General features: G+C 41.8%; 1 protein-coding gene across 1 annotated transcript in view; it reads left to right on the plus strand.

The window, feature by feature from the left end:
- The first annotated feature begins 6,165 nt into the window (after positions 1–6,165).
- Positions 6,166–17,438, plus strand: part of LOC111161741 (FERM domain containing 6) — a 79,349-nt gene continuing 68,076 nt past the window's right edge. Inside the window, exon 1 of the mRNA XM_022525656.1 lies at positions 6,166–6,277. The gene's annotated coding sequence lies outside the window, so the exon portion shown is untranslated. The remainder of the gene's footprint in view (positions 6,278–17,438) is intronic.

Genomic DNA, 17,438 nt, shown 5'->3' on the forward strand with positions numbered 1-17,438 from the left:
GCCCAGACACTGTTCTAGATGTTGGGGCCACAGCAGTTAGTGAGATTAGGTCTGTGTTCATATGAGGCTTAAATTCTAAGGGGAAAGTGACAAAAAGGTGAACATACTCATAAATAATTTCAGATAATGAGAAAAGTGCTAAAAAAAAGTGGTATGATCAAGTATTTTATAATGATTTGTATATTATATGAATTCTATATATACATATATATATATAAAGTTATATGTTGAGTATATATCCCCCATCTCTTAAGAAATTGGGGTGTAAAGGACAAAAATGATTATCCAACATAGAACTATGGGCAGAACAGAAAATCACTGATTTTCTGATTCTATTTTTCTGCCCAAGAAATCACATAAAATGTTTAATCATATGTGAATTGTAAATACATAATAAACTTTTTAAAGGAAAGCATGTTTCAGGCAGCCTAGCTCTACCTCTTCACCCCAGAAGTCTTACCTACAAAGCCAGATCTAGTTGAGAGTGCTATCTCCCAGCATTTTCTTCTCCAGACCTGACAAACCAAGTATCTGGATTAGAGGCCATTGGAGAACAAGTTCACAATCCTTCGTTTCTAATTCAAGCTCCATGCCAAATTACCAGTGTTCTTTCTTCAAGGAACTATAGTGTAAGAATTCTGTTTAGGTGAACAGAATAACACATTAGGCTACCCTCGAAAAAAAAAAAAATAGACCCAGTACCCTGCATATGAAGAATTTCTTAAGATTTTTTCGGCATTTGGTTCCATAGCCACACCAAACAAGGGTGAGTGTAGATTTTGTTTCTAACCTAGGATCAGGAGAGAGGAAAACAGGGATCCAACGTGGGTGTTCATAAATGTTTTTTTCCCTTGTATACAGCTGGGCAATAGAACCAACACATGAGGACCCTGAGTTACAACACGTACCCCACGCGCCATGGACAAACAGGGTGTTCCTTGGAGACCCTGCTGGCAGAGACCTTTAGTTTCAGTGAACTTCCGGAGGAATTCCAGAGCTAGCACATCTTACCTGTACTTTGATTCATCGTTCTTTTTCAAGCAGATAAAAAGAAGCTAAAAGGCACATTTGTTATGCTTAAATTCTACACAAGGTGGCCAAATTAAAACTGAATGGGTAGATTTCATAAACCCTCTTCATAAATGAAACACTGGTTGGTATTCACAAGAAAGCCAGTATTGGCCTGGCTGTAAGCCTGTGTTCTGGAAGACGGATGTTCCCATCTCCTCCTGTTCCAGTTCAGCGTGTCTTAGGCACAAATTGATAAGATGTCATAAAATACTGAAGAGAATTTCAATGACATCTGTAATGTTATCTTTGGGTTTGAAAGTGACTCCTCTAGGAACAGCCCCTCTGATATAGATAATCAGAGTGTGCCTGGGGCAAAATTTGGAGAAACCAGTCTGTCACCAGATTCCTACTTCCTTTCAGTGCACATCTATCTCCCACAATGGGGAGTGGAGGGAGCTGCTTTCCATCTCTGGGGGTGGGAAGGTTTTCTTTCAGCTTTTCAGAGAGTAATCAAGGAATGAGAGCTGAAGCACTGCTCTTGGACCTTTAGGGCCCATTGTACAAACACAAATGGTATGCGTCCTGAAGCTTTACCCTCTAGGGAGCCTACCCCTTGTCTTGTCCCTTCAACTAGACAATTTTCTGTACCTGTCCTCAGCCTCCTCTAGAATGTGAAGCCCCATGCATGACACAGAAATGCTATTTGCACACTAAATTTCTCACTGTATTTTAGTTAACAGCAGTATCCCTCAAACAAGCATGGCCTCCCGACACCATGCCTGTTTACCTCCAAGACCTCAGGGCTGGGGTATCCTACCTTTTGCAGCTAACACCTTCACTGCCCCCACTTAAAACTGCCTCTCCTCAAGAGTGAAGGGCCTGGCCTGGCCCACCCAGCCTTATCAAACTTTTTGCCTGGAGTATTCAAGTATTTAAGCCCTCAAGGAACAGTAATGTGATGTTCTGGTGAAACTAACATCATAATAGAATGGAAAGAAAGGTGGCTCTTCGAATACATCTCCTGTGAAGTTTTACATGTTGCATTAAAACGAAACTTTGTCCCAGGATAATCAAATTATCCTCTTTTTAAAATATTTTCTCAAAATTTGATGGCCATAAGGGCAGAGTTCAATTAATTTAATTTTTTCAACTTTGTGTCTCTAAATTGGGTAAAGGTAAAATCTTTCTGCATTAGATTGCTCCATAATATATTAAGCCTTGTGCTGGTCTGCCTCTGCAGAATAATTAATATTAATTAGGGGCTCCTGGTGCATAATAATGAGAAATTATTTGGTAATCTATTTTCCTGACTTGAGTATTAGAATCTCTTTTGGTGTTTTTAAAAGAATACAGTGATATACCACTGAGAATAATAAGAAGATCATTTTAAATGTTAGGCAGTGCGAATCAGGACTACATCACTGTAAAGTTTCCACATCTGATTAGTTTGTCTTTCAAAGTAATATACATGAGCTAAATGGACATTTAAGACCATAGAGTAGCACTTATTTAAATGAATTTTGATTGCTTTCAAATGTATTTTGTTTTGCTTTAAAATGGAACTTCAGAAGTTACCAAAAAGAAAAATGAACTAATTTTTTTACTGTGAACTTCATCCAGAATGAAGAATAGTATTTAATTTTGGTAAGGTCTTCTTTAAAAGCCAGTATGTCAAATTACTGACTTCTTTCTCTGTCTAGAACTTCTATTTCAGGGATGACTGGGTGGCTCAGTGGGTTAAGCGTCTGCCTTCAACTCTGGTCATGATCCCAGGGGCCTGGAATTGAGCCCTGTGTCAGGCTCCTAACTCCGCGGAGAGCGGACTTCTTCCTCTCTCTCTGCCTGCTGCACTGCATACTTGTGCTCTCTCTCTATTTCTCTGTCAAATAAATAAATAAATAAATAAAATCTTAAAAAAAAAAAAAAAAAGAACTTCTATTTCAGCATTGAAACATACTCTGAGTCTCAAATGACCCTGAATTATATATGGAAGATAAAGAAGTAAATCTTTTTCTTTTTAAAAAACTGAGCTGATCTTACTTCTCATAATACTATTTGTATAATGTTTGGAAAATATTTGGAAAGGAATGTGAATTATAGCAGCTCACATCTCTTTGCTTTCCATATAAATGTGTTCTTTATGCCAAAAATGTGTAAATATCGACCTCCAAAGCTTAAGCCTCTTCAATTACACTCTGGCCATCATGCTTTAAACACACACCCCAGTGTACATGCACACTCTGTGCCCTCTACCAGGGATGCCATGACGCAAGGTTCCCACATGTGTCTCCACTTAGAATAATCTGGAGATTTTAAAACATACCCCAGGCCATGTCCCAGACCAATTAAATCACATGCTTGGGACAAAGTTTTTGAAAGTCCCCACATGATTCCAACGTGTGGCCAAGTTTGAGAACCACCACCTCAAACAGCTTGTTCCTAGGCAAACTGTTCATCCTTCCCATCTCAGTTCATCCTTCTCATCCAGACAGAGGATGTCTGATGCCCTCTCTGAAGGTCCTAAGCCTTCCCACTATTCCTCCTGCTTGGCCCTATGCTGGCAAGCATTAAAGTGTATTGTAACCGCTTACTCACACACCTGCTCCCTCAAACTACTATGAAATTCAGGAATATTTTTACCTTCGAATCCCAGAGTCTAATCCTGTACCTGGCATTTGGAAATACTCAATAAATTCATAGAATGAATAACTTCTTCCTTAAAAAAAAAAAAAAGCAAAAATATAGAGTTATGTTAGTATTTACGTGCCATGGAAAAAGTAGTAATTTAAGATGTGCTTAAGGCAATATTTCACTGATGGGCAGTCTCATGTTTAGGAAAACATCTCATCATATTCATGAAAATAGAACTATATCTCAACATCAAAAAGAATCATTAAATATAACTTTACCTTTGAATTTGTATTCATTACTGTAATAAGTACAGGAAAATATTTCCAGTGATAAGAAATATCTAAAACAACCCATCCTCTCTCAGCTCCATTTCCATCTTGAGTGGATTACTTGTTTTCCAAAGCAATCCTTTCAGAGTTTTATGATGTTTCAGGGGGTTATAAAACGGTTTTTAAGAGTTTTAAAGTACTTGGTTTACAAAATGTATTGTGTAAGAGTCCATTTTTTTTGTGGTACTATTAATATGACCATTATGATTCAAAAAATATTCACATAGTAAATTTTGCTACAATCTAATTCTAGACCATAAACCCAATCTTAAACATATGTTTTTTTTTAAGCTGTTTAAAATATTTTGCTCCTTGGGTTACCTAATTATTTTATATTGCAGCAAAGTTTCACAATCTAACAATATGTTGTTCTTGATCTGCTAGATGGAGAAAGCCTAAAAAGAAATCAGATTTAGGAACTGTTTTCCAAGATGGTAAAGTATTACTAATTTATCTTTACATATGAAATGCTGGACTATTTCATTAGACATCAAATTAATTTAAGACCTTACCAACTTGTGTTCACTGTGCACTCATTCCGAATGCATGTAAAAGATAAAAATGAGAGAAAAGTGTAATTCTCCACTTTTAAATGCCTACATTGTCATCAACTACCATAAACCATTTTTAAATTTTAGTCTATTAATTAAATACAACTAATTTAGAAGGCAGTCATTGAAATGTAGCTCTTCTTCTCTTTTCCATAACGAAGTCATGACTTTAAATTTTAAGTGCAATATCCTTAGACACTACTGCTTTGCTTTATCAGAAATAAACTCTGAATGTATTATCAATTGTGAAAAAAGATCACAGCTTCTAATACTCAGTTCCAGTGTCATGGTTCCCAAATTGTAAAAGCTGTGAATGAGGCAACTATTCCAAGTTAGCTTCAGCCCTAATGAACACAAAACTGAATTTCTTCTGCCAAGTAAAGGAGGCACACAAACAGGCGCACTGTCAAGCAGTCACAGCCAGCCTAACATACTGATGTTTGGATTAAAAGAGCAGAGCCCTTAAATTGGCTTCTGCAAGCATAAATCTGATTTTGGGTAATGTCCTTTCTCAGGTCCTCCTGTGTTTGTCTCCTCACCCATTTGTCATACCCGGAAACATACACCCTATTCCTCCTTTAGTGAGGGGCTCTGTGGGGCCAGGGGTCACAGGGTCAGCAGTCAGCATAAGGCCTCAGAGGGCAGAAACCCACCAGGTGGGAGTACAGCGCGTCCAGGGCCTGGGGTCCAGGGGAGGCTGGGTCCCCCCGCCCCCCAGTGTCTCCAGTTCCCAGGAGCAGGTCCTAGCGGGCATAGGCTGACCAAAGAGGCGTAGCTCTTCCCCAGACCCAGCAACTAAAGGAGACAAACCTCAATCTCCTGATTCGATTCTTAGTGCCATAAAAACAACTTCCAGCGGCCCTTGGCACCTCCCGCCAAGCCCTCCAGCCACCTTCGGTGGCGGACAAAAAGAATTTCTGAGGGGTCACATTCGCTACAACCACAACCACAGCAAATAGAGGCTGTGTCTACCTTTACAATTGCAGAGACAAGAGTTAGCGGGGGAGGCTTGGCTTCCTGGCGGCGCCCCCTCCATCCAGTATAAAAACCCACGAGGGCGCGGCGTCCCGAGTGGTGGGTGAGCCGGTGGGTGCGGGACAGGAGTACGGGGGAGAAGCTAGGAGTCACGAAGCCTCCTCCGCTGGGATCGCCTCCTCTTTGAGTGGCCTCCACTCCGTCGTTCCGAATTAGTAAGACGATGCCCAGGCCAAACAGCCACCCCCGCCCAGCCTGACTGGGCTCGGGAGGGAGCGTTCCAGGGGAGCCGGGGCTCAGCGTCGGAGAGGGCCATTCGGCCAGAAGGGGAAAACTGACCGCGTCCCCTCCCGCCTCCGTCGCGTGGGGAAAGGCCTAGATCGCAGTGGTCCTCACACAGCGCCCTTCTGCCACTCTCCTCCTTTCTCAGGACCCGGGAGGTGTGGTGCCTTCCGCTCTCTCCCACCCCGAGTGGCGACACCCCTCCGCGGGACGGTTGGTTGGGTCCGGGGCGGGGCCGGCAGGCGCTCCACGTGCGGCCTCAAGCTAGGCTCTCCGATCTCGCGGCTCCGCGGCCACCCCCGCCACCTCGGGGCGGGCGTGTGGGCGGAGCCTCTGGGGGCGGGGCGGGAGGCGTGGGCGGGGGGCGGGGCGGACTCGGAGCGCTGGTCTAGCTGCCAGGGCAGAGGGGCTGAGAGGAGCCGGGCTGGCGCGGTGCAAGCAGGAGGGGCTGGGGTGCTGACGAGAGTCCGACGCCGGGTGCTCCGGGCTTTCTGCGAGGTACGAGCCGGAACTCGGCGCCTGGGGGCCTCCCAGGGGTCCCCTAGCCCGGCCACCGCGCCCCGGCTGCCCACTGTGCCCCCTGCCGGCCGGGCGGCGGCGGCGGCTGGATGGGACTTTGGGAGGGTTTCTGCGAGTGGAGAGCCCCAGCCAAAGCAGTGTCCCCTTCTCTGCGTCTTTCTTCGCCTTCTTCTTGCTTCCTCGGCTCTGGGCGTCGGGCACCGGGCTGGAAGGTCGCCGCTCCACCGGCAGAGATCGCCCACACCGGGGCGGGAGGACAGGGCCCCGGGGCAGCCGAGCCAGGCAGCGGGGGAGGCAGGGAGCTCCGGGGCCGCCTGTGCGGCGAGGGCGGGAGGCCGACCGGGGCTGCGGGCTGCGCCGCGGGCTCACGGTGCCGCGCTCGGTTCCCCGGTGGTCTCCCGCGCCCTGTTCTGGGGGCGCCTGTCGGTTGCGCCCCATCGGTCGCGCCTTTGACGCGGCCAGCCCCTAAACCCTGGATTCCTGGGTGCCGTGCCGCCTGTTGTATGCGCGCCGGGGCCGGGCAGCCGGGCTGCGGGCAGAGACCCGAGCGCGGCGTCTGCCCCACGGTCTCTGAAGTGTCTGGTCGGAGAGCGGGAGATTGAGCTGGGGCTCGGCGGCGCCAGAAGGGGGCCTCGGTGGGATGCGAGTGGGGGGCGCGGCCTGCAGAATTTGGGTTCCTGGAGGTGCTTGCGGCGTGAAGGCCGGGCCCCGGGCAGAGGAGACCACCATCCTGTGCTCGAGGAGGGCCAGGAACTGTCAGGTATGGACCGCTGGGGGCCACCCTTGTGAGATCCACCGGGCTTTTAACAGCACCTCGAGTCCCGGGACAGCATAACCTAATGGGGAGGGCGTTTTCTTTAAGGGCACGAATAAATGGAAAGCTGTCAAAACAAGCGTATTTTAAAGTTGAATTGAAAGCTGGCAGATTTTCAGACCGTACAGTTGTGTAGTTAGTGGCCAAAGAAATATTAGCTCTTTTACACCCTTTTCGTTTTTATTTTTTGGCAAAATCTGTGTTGCCAATATTTCCCTCAGGAGCTTTGCATTGCCCACAGCGGGGAAGGAAAACTTCAGCAAGCGTTCTCAGGTTGCTTTTGACTTCAAGCCTGTGCTCTCCAGGCTTTTTTTTTTTTTTTTTTTTTTTTTTGAGTGTGTAGAAAAAGTATTTGATTCTGTCCCTTTTTCTCTGAGATCCCACAATGTTTGTTTATTGGTTTTATAAGCATCTATTTAAATTTAGCTTTTGCACGAAATACTCCCTGTTGCCACAGGGTGTAGTTTAGGGATTAGAAAATACTGTTGGAGAAAGCTGCTAGTGGCTTCATTTTCCAAGAATGTAAGTCATTTCCTTTCTGTGATTTCAGGGAGTTGATATTTCACAGCATCAAAACTTTGTGGGGAAAATTTTCCGTAATACATCTGTCATTAAAAAGGCTTTTGACTTTTGGATTTTTTTCTTCTTAGAGCAGCGCATAAATTCAGGCTCAGCAATGTTAAAGGATAAGAAGTTTTTCAGAATTTACAGCATTATGAGAGTATTGTAGAAACTAATTTTAACAACCATCAAGACTTACAAACAGCCTGCTCCATAGAGACTGGGGGAGGGGAGAAGACCAGAGGAGAGAGGCAGGAAAACAGATGCTTTTGCTGTTGTCCTTTGTAGTATAAAACTTGTAGCACTTAATCATTTTCCTAGGGTGTGGTTTTGAGAAATAAAAGTATTATGTTAAAAATGAAATTACTCCACAGTATGAGACAGCTGACATTTAAATGTTCTTTCAGTATGTTTGTAAACATATTGGATTTATATTTCATATTAAAATGGACCTTTGGGATCATTAGATGAGAAGGGTCCCCCAGGGGATATCTCCTATCAAGTAAGTTATCTGCAGAATGTCTTCTCCAGAAAGCAGACTGACTGTAATATGAACTAATTTTCTCCCTTTTGAATTGCTTGTAAAAATACCCGAGATCTGACACTGATGGACCACAGTAATCAGCAGTTCTTGCAGAACTCAAAACATCTTAAGGGAAAGGAAATCTTTCTCTATTTCCATTCCCTTTTTGGGGGGACAACCTGGGTAAGCTACCAGTTTCAAGTATGTAATTTGAACTTGCTGGTTTAAGATGCTCCTGGCTCTCCAGGAAAACAATAGGGGCTAGGATGGAGACACTGTGGTTGAAAGCAGAGTCCATGTGCTAGGTAATCATTTCTGGCAACCCGTCCTGTAAAAACTCATTCAATTGGGCTAGCTGAATCCAGGGAAGCCGGGGTGGGGGGGTGGGTGGAGTTTTTCTAGTTTCTGGACTTTGTTTCCACTTTTAACTACAGTTATAAAGCCTTTGGCTTTCAGAACTTATGACATAATAGACTTGTGTAGCCTTTTTGTGGCAGATGCTTGAAATGAAAGTTTTCAAACAATTGTTTTTGACTGAATTGTCAAGTTCAGAGTTTAGTGTAAATGAGTCCCGTCTCTCAACTTTTTTGATAAAGGAATTCTTTGTAGTTTTCAGCTTGGATGCTGCACATTCTGATTTTGAGACTGAGGGTTTAAAAAAAAAAAAAAAAAACCTGCAAACAATTATTTTATTACATGAAAGCCAGTACTAAGAAAAGATTAATTCAGTCCAGATGTAAAAATGTATGTGAATTTTAGATTCGGATGATCTCAACAAGTTTTCCCTTTTGTTGATGAAACTGCCTGGATCCCAGATGGCATTCACAAATTATCCCTTAGGTGGTTTTCTGAGTTCAGAACTAGATTTCAGGGACCTTCTTTAAAGTCCTTTTAATACTGTTTTAAGTGTTCTAAAGGACAGAAAGTTTTCTGTTTTTATGCAGAGATGGGTTTTTCCTATTCCACGTTAATACAAACCTTATAAATACCCTGGTTTGGTAAATGAAGTCTCTGTAGGAAAGCCAGAAGTATTTAGTATTGTGTATTCTTATGGGCAAAGCATAGAATCTTTGGCTCTCATTTAGGAAATTCCAACGTTGTTTTAAAGAAAATAAAGAGTTTTGTGTGTTTGCAGTCTTCAGTAGAATCTTGTTGTAACACAGTTTCTGGTTTTCTATAAAGCAGTTAGTCCTTACATGATGATTCTTCTACCCTGCTCCCTCACCATTAAGAAACAGCAAACACAACCTCTAAGAAATCTCCAGTAGTTTAAAAAAAATCTGTTGTTCCAGTACTAAAGTTATAAAGGGTGTGTGTTGCACACTTAAAATTATATACTTTTAAGGAGTCTTTGATTATATAATTACACATTTGGGAGTTTAATTACATTGTGATTGTATATTAAACAATTGAGTGTAGGTGGGGGGAATAGAAAAGATACAAAGATGAAATTTTATGAGTGGTGAAATTTTAGTTAAAATGTATCTCTCCTAGGGGCACCTGGGTGACTCAGTTGGTCACATCCTGGGGCTCCCTGCTCAGTGGGGAGTCTGCTTCTTTTTCTCCCTCTCCACCTAACCCTGCGTTTGCTATCTCTGTCTCTCTCAGATAGATAAATAAAATCTTTTTTTAAAAAATGTATCTTTCCTAAACCCAAACAGGAAAAATAGTACTTGTTGACCTTTATAGTTAAACTTTGACATGGGGGATAATGGAAAAGACTTTCGGAATTGCATGTTATCTGGAAAAAAAGGCTTTGTGGGCCTATAAATATAAGTAGAAACAAGTCAAAGGAATAATTTGACAGGAAGGAGGAGTGGAGTACCGAGCATTGAGTTGCAAGGGAAATCTGAACTTGGGAGGATGAATATTTAAAACAAGGCTGAAGTAGGGGAAATTTTCTATTTAAAAGTGGAAATTAAAAAGTAAGATCTTTTTAGCTGAGGAGAAAAAGGATTAGTATTAAGGTCCCCAGCACAGTCATATAGACAACATGACCTAGGTGCTGTTGAGTGGTATTTATCTTGGGAAGCTTGCCTGCATTTGTGTCAAACTGCTGCTTTGGTGTTAAATAATGTTTGGGGACTGGATGCTTATCATTGTGTTCTGCCCCCCCCCCCCCGGCCCATAGCACTTCTCATTTCAAAGACTGGGAACATTTTCTGTCTAAACTGTAAGGATTCTGCAAATATCTAATTATTATCCCAAACGTTTGTGAGCCCTAGAGTCTGCCTGCCATGCTATGGGACCCGAGGGGTTCTACAGTAGTAATGGCCATAGTGATCCTAAAATTTTGAGTGAAAATAAGCTACCTGTGCTTCCAGGTTATCTGATATGATTTGGTGGTGTAATTACCTCTGATGCACGTTTGTATCACACCACTTTTTATCTGTATGTGTGCCACAATCATGTAGTGTACCGTACTGATCGAGAAGAGATTCTAGAACACTGGGAGGGGAAAGAAATCACTGATCTGACAGGAAGAATTTTCTCAGGAGGAGAAAAATGGAGTGCTGCACCAAATTCACATGAACCAGTTATAGGCCAGAGGAGAAGGCAGTGTTTACTGGGAGCTTCCTTGGGGCTGCCTGAGCATAATGTTTTCTTGAATGCCTGTCCCCACCTGTGTGGCCTTACCTAACAGTTTAACCTGTACGGGAGGAAAACTAAGTAGTGATTTGGGCATTATCCAGTGTATTTCATTAATGTGATAACTGGGATAATTCTGACCAAAAATAACTATTTAGAACCTTCAGCATTCCTAATTGATTATCCAGGAATATTTTTAGAGGTTTTCTAATAACCCTGCCTTTATACATATTTATTATAAAGCATTGAGCAGTAATGTTTTTCAGGTATATGAACCCAGAAAAGCAATTATTTTATACTAACTTGTAGCCACAGTTTCCTATGAAGGAGGAAATCATTATAAAAATCACTTGAGTTCTGGATGAAGATTCTAGGAAATTAGGCAGTTCTTTGTGTGGTTTACATTAAATGAGGAGTTATTTTTCTCCCCACAAGTAGCAACACTTGTACAGTCCAGTTTCAGTAGATGGCTTGGGGAGTGGTGTCCCTGAGGCTTTATTTCTTTGAACTTGTTTCTGAATAATTATATACAACCAGAAAAATGCACAGATCAGAAGTGTGTACCATGAAGTGATTATATCCAGGCAGCCAGCATCCAAATCAGAAAAACAGATCATTACCTCATTCCCCACCCCCAACCTCCCCCCAACCAAGCCTCTCCTTACATTCGTAATCCCTGCCCTGGGGATAACCGCTATTTTGACATTCATTGCCGTAGGTTAGTTTTAACCTGTTCTCAGACTGCATTTAAGTGCAATCAAATGTAAGTTCTCTTTTGTGTCTTCTCCAGCTCAACATAGTGTCATGTCCAAATTGATGCAGATAGCAGTGCTTTTTTCTTTTATTTCTGTGGATGAATGTACCCAGTTTTTTTATCCATTCTGTTGGTGGACATTTGGGGAGTTTGGGGCTGGTATGTGGGGTATGACCTTTTGATTGCTCAAGAAAATTTGAGCACTTGGAGTTGAAAGGAGAGTGTAGTCTTAAGATGAAAAGAGAAAAGTACTTCAGAAATGTGAGAGAAAAAAAATGCAGCATTACAAAAACACGGAAGTCTCAACTCAGTCCACAGAATCCTAGTGTTTCAGGGACACGGGAATATACCAGCTGGATATTGCCAGATTTTAACTGAGGACTGAGAAGAGGGAGGAGACCTTAGGTGGCAGCCAGCCTTACCATTTTTTAGAAGTGGAGGGACTGAGGCCCAGTCTAGCCTACATTAGTGCTGTCTAAGGGCTAAAACCTAGCTCCCAACTCTGCAGCCCAAGCAGAGAGTCCACTGGCATAAGGATGGGGTGCCCTTTCCTGATTGACACCAAGGTCTCCTGTGGCTCTGTTGAGATAGACTCAGACCTGCCCAGAGTAAACAGAGGAATAGCACAGTGAGGCAGAATTTAACCTCAAGGCTGTTCTACTTCTGCTCCCATACAGAAGTCTCTTGGAACGTCTCTTTCTCCCTTTATTTCCTTCTCCCTGTCTTCTAGGCCTTTCCAGTGAGATGTTGGATATTGAATGATGGGTAGGTGACATCTCAAGGTCCCTCCTGATTCAATGTTTCATAACAATGATCCATAAATGATCTGGGCTGGACCCCAATTTCAAAGGACTGCTTTCTAAATATTTTCAGAATAGTTCACTCTTAAGAAGATAGTGTAAAAAATTCTTTTTTTGTTTTTTGTTTGCCTCTTCCTGCCATTATATCCCCACCTTTTACACACTTTTCTCCTCCCCCGGAAACCCTTCCGCCTCCTTCAAGTTATCTTTTTGTAAACATCCCCGGAAACATCCTGTCTCTACCTACAACAACAGTGAAATTCAGTTGCTGAAGTCTACTGCAGTATCCAGGAAGCATTTACTGTAAAACATAGGATTATGAGAAACCTAATAGATAAAACAAAGTGCTTACAAAAGGAAACAAATGAGATAAATACGCATCTTTCTTTCGTGTTTCCCTGAAGAGAAAAAGGGCATTCTTTTTTTTTTTTTTTTAATTTGTGGTTTAAGAAAAGGCTTAGAATTTTGACTTAGGCTCATTAAGAAGGTGAAAAACAGAATAACAGAAGTTTTACAAATGGGTAGTATATACATTTTGCTCAGATGAGATACTGCTTAGAACAGCAAAAGCTTAGCATGTATAATCTTAGGAAATAAAAAATGTGCTTACCATAGGGTCACAACTCTGACAAGTTGCTCACTGAAATTACTGTAGAAAGAGTAGTGTGTTTTGGAGGCAGCATGGAAGAGAAGCAGGAAAGTACAATGGTAAGAACGAGGTCTTTGAAATCAGTCATCTAGGGTGGAGATCTAGGCTCCACTGTCTTCCAGTGTGTAACCTTGAGGAAGTTCCTTAATTTCTCTGAACCTCTTTTTCCTTATCTGTAAAACAAAGATAATGATAGTAACTATACCACCTTGTTGTTTTGATTATTAAATGAAATAGTACACATAAAGCAATGGCATGGTCTGACACACTAAATTGCCAAGTAATGTTAGCTCTTATTACTGAGGACAAAAGAAATGATGCTGAAGGATTTTTAGTATTCTTGGAAGTGCCTGAACCTTTAATTTACAATCAACTTGAGATTTTATTATGTTTTGTTTTTGATGACATTCAGCAGGCAACAAAACCTAGTATTTCTCAGTTACAGATATTGGGCAGTCTATGTTGCTGCACTAAGAGTAGCTGCTGGCCTGTTCATTGATCACTAATTGATTGATCCTTCCTAATTCTTGTCTAATTTCCAGTAGTCTCACTCAGTCTCTCAGTTTCTGCTTGCTAGATACTTATTTCTTTTTTTTTTTAAAGATTTTATTTATTTATTTGACAGAGATCACAGGTAGGCAGAGAGGCAGGCAGAGAGATAGAGCAAGAAGCAGGCTCCCTGCTGAGCAGAGAGCCGGATATGGGGCTCCATCCCAGGACCCCTGGGATCATGACCTGAGCCGAAGGCAGAGGCTTTAACCCACTGAGCCACCCAGATGCCCCTAGATAATTATTTCTTTCCAGATGCCAAAAGATAAATCTGCAGATTAAAAATATTCTCTTTATGATAATTAAGTTTGTGCAAAGTATTTTTAAATGTAAAGAGTACCAAATGGCTGATGTCTTTTGCTCTACACAGATTTTCTGTACTTTTAGAGAAAACCACAATTATTGGTATAAAGCAATTGTTTATTTCTCTCATCCCCACCCCCCCACCATTGGCACCATTTACATAATGTGGGCCAGACCCCTTTATAATTTTCTCTCATGAGGCCCAAAGCTTATGATTTTAAACCATTCATTCAATGGAAATTAATAGTCTGAAAGTTTGAAAGTTTCAAAAGGACCATTTAAAAAAAACAAACTTAAGCACATTAGAAAGACACATTTACATCTAAATAGCGTAATTATAAGTCCAGTGAAAATAGGCACAGGCTCCTCCAGAATAGCCATGATGTATCATTCTACTGTGTTCATTAAAAACAGGACCTACTCTGTGTAACCCTATGCCCTGTTACACGTTGTGTAGTATCTTTATTTTTTCATTGTGTAGTATCTTGAACTCAGCAGGCATTTTTTTAAAGCATTCAGTTTACTGGGTGCCTGGGTGGCTCAGTGGGTCGTGATCTCAGGGTCCTGGGATCAAGTCCCACATTGGGCTCTCTGCTCCGTGGGGAGCCTGCTTCCCCCCACCCCCCCACCTGACTTTCTGCCTACTTGTGATCTCTCTCCGTCAAATAAATAAATAAAATCTTTTAAAAAAATAAATAAATAAAGCATTCAGTTTACTAAGACCATCAAAAAATGGATTTTATACCTCTATGAGATATCCAGGACCATGTTGAATACTTTGTGCAAGTCCTGCCAAAGTGCGTCTTGTCTAGGTGGGGAAACAAAATACATGAACGTGGAAAGGAATTAGATGTTTCCAGATAAGTGTTAAATGGAGTCCTGGTTTTAGGGAGAATCACTAATGGCCAAAGGGAGGATGTCCCTTGCTTTCCTAGGGCTTCTGAATTTGTGTTGGGCCCTGAGGTCCGGTTGGGATCTTTCTCTTCTTCAGGCACAACAACAAACAATAAGAAGGTTAGGATCTAGTAAAAGGCTCAAATATTAAGAGAAAACTATGAAATTGAAATTATTAAATGTTTATCTAACTCTATTCATTTAATATAATGTGTGCCTACTGTGTGCCAGGCACTGTTCTAGACCCTAGAGATATGTCAGTGAACAAAATAAAGACAAAAGGCCTGCCTTCATGGAGTTTATATCCTATTAGAAGACAAACAATAAACACAACAAAGCAAATTTATAGTATTTTAGAAAATACTAACTGTAGTTGGAAAAAGAAAACTAGAACAGGATAATGGACGTTGGTAGTGCTGGAGGTGGGTACTGGGGCCCTTGGCAATTTAAAATAGTATGGTCAAGGTAGGACTCACTGAGAAGAAGACTTGAAGGAGGAAGTTGGCCATACAGAGATACTTCGGGGAAAGAACATTCCATCAGAAATTAACAAAGGCCTCAGGCAGAAGTGTGCTTGGTGTGTTTCAGGAACAGTGAGGTCACAGAATAATAGTAGATGAGGTCAGAGAGGTTTAGGTGGCAATCCTATAGGGTCTGACTGGTAGCCCATTTTAAGAACTTCAGCATTTACTGAGTGAAATGGGGAATCACTGAAGACCTTTGAGTAGGGGAGCAAGGGGATTTGATTTGCATTTTGATAGAATCATTGGCTGCTATGTTGAGACAAAAATGGAGTAGGGTGGTCAAGGGCAGAAGCCAGGATACAAGTTAGCAGCTGCTGATAATGATCCAAACTGAGAAATGTCAATAGCAGGAGAGGAAGTGGTGAGAAATGACCAGAGTTTATTTTGTAGATCAAACTACTGAGATTGCCTGGCCAACTGTTAGAGGAGTGTGAGAGAGATTGGAATAAGGATAACCTCAAGATTTTTGCATAATTGTTTAGCTGCTATGAACCAGGATGGGGATCTGATGGAGGAGACAACTACGAGCTGCTTTAAACATGTAATGTTTGACTTCCAAGTGGAGAGGATGAGTAGGTTGTTGGATATAGGAATCTGGAGTTAAAGACATCCAGGCTGGAGATTCAAATTTGGAAGATGCCAACAGAATTTGGATGAGCTCCTTTAAGGAATGTTTGTAGACAGAGAAAGCAATCCATGGACCAAGGCTTGGGTTATACCAGTATTTACAGTTTGTTGAAGAAGAGAAGAAATCTCCTAAGAAATTATCTTACAACATAAGAATTCTGCACATATTTCCAACATAGTGGACCTAAGTGTCTCCATTCTCTAAGTAAGTGTTATTATTAGAAGATGCTGCTATTTCTGTTGACCCACAAGGTGGGAAGAATGAACTGTGAGTTGTTTTTCTGTGATGAGGCGCTTGGGCTGAGCCTGAGGTGTTTCAGCCTGTAGAGATTGAGTTGGTAAGAAGCAACCAGTAAAGGAGTAAAGGAGACTGAGGAGGAACAGCCAGAATGATAGGGAGGAAATTGGAAGAATATCCTTGAAGTCAAGTAAAGAAAGTGTCTGAAGGAAGAGAGTGAATCAGTGGTGTCATAGGTTGAGAGGTGTGAGAGGTCAAGTAAGACGAGGACTGAGTTGCTCATTGGATTTAGCAAGAGAAGTCACTGGGACCTTGATCAGAGCTGTGTTGGTGGAGGGGTGGGGAAAAAACCCTATTGGAGTGGGTTCAAGAGGGAATAAAACACTTTTGAAAGAGAATTCTTATTTTCAGTTCAGTGATATTTCTTATAAATATCCAATATTGAATGTGAGTACTCTTTAATATGTCTGATAGACTGTGGGGTGGGACTTCAGAATACTAGAGGCCATGAAGGTCTTCAACAGGTTCTGACAGGAATGGGGGGAACCTTTGAGTCTCCTTCAAGTTATTATTTGTAGAGCTCCTAGTGTTTAGACTGTAGTCATTTCTTTAGAAATAGAAAAAACAGTTCTAATGCATTTTCTTTATTCTAAATTGCATCCCTTTGGTAAGAACTACATCCTGGAAGCACAGTCACTTGTGTTGAGACTTTGTTTTGTTCTGTTTCTAGTAAAGACGTGTTCTTTACTTCAACTCGTTGGTTGATCCTTTCTATGAAAAGGATACAACAGAGCCCCAGGGAGACCTGTGCTTTGAGTTGGCTTCTTTTTCAGCAATCATGATAGGTTTCCGCTTGACCAGACACATATCCTAGTGCCCCATGGACCTGGAAACCTTCATTCACGGAATGGATGGTTCGGGTTAGGGGTTCCCAAGAGCCAGAACAAATCAAGTAATAGAAACATTGCTTGTTTAATATTTCTTTTATATGTTGCTGGTATCTTCGTTGTGAATATTATTTCAAAGCATGTGATTATGCAATTTTCATAGTTCTGTATTGTATATCATAATTATGCACCAAGAATTTTCTCTTCTGGGAATTACCTTTCAATTATAATGCTAACTTTCTGTAATACTATCATCAAAATGAATCTGCAAGTCTCTGATACTAATTATCTTTTCTTTCCCTGAGCTTATTAAAATGTTAACACATAGGCCTTTAATGCTTAAAATATTGTTTTTGGGTAGTTAAAGGCTTACAGTGTATGGTAGAATTAAAACTTTGTTACATGTGTTTGAGTGTTGTTTGGTAATA

Source organism: Enhydra lutris, unplaced genomic scaffold (genome assembly GCF_002288905.1).
Source record: "Enhydra lutris kenyoni isolate GAN:26980312 unplaced genomic scaffold, ASM228890v2 scaffoldscaffold4, whole genome shotgun sequence".
Taxonomy (NCBI): Eukaryota; Metazoa; Chordata; class Mammalia; order Carnivora; family Mustelidae; genus Enhydra; species Enhydra lutris.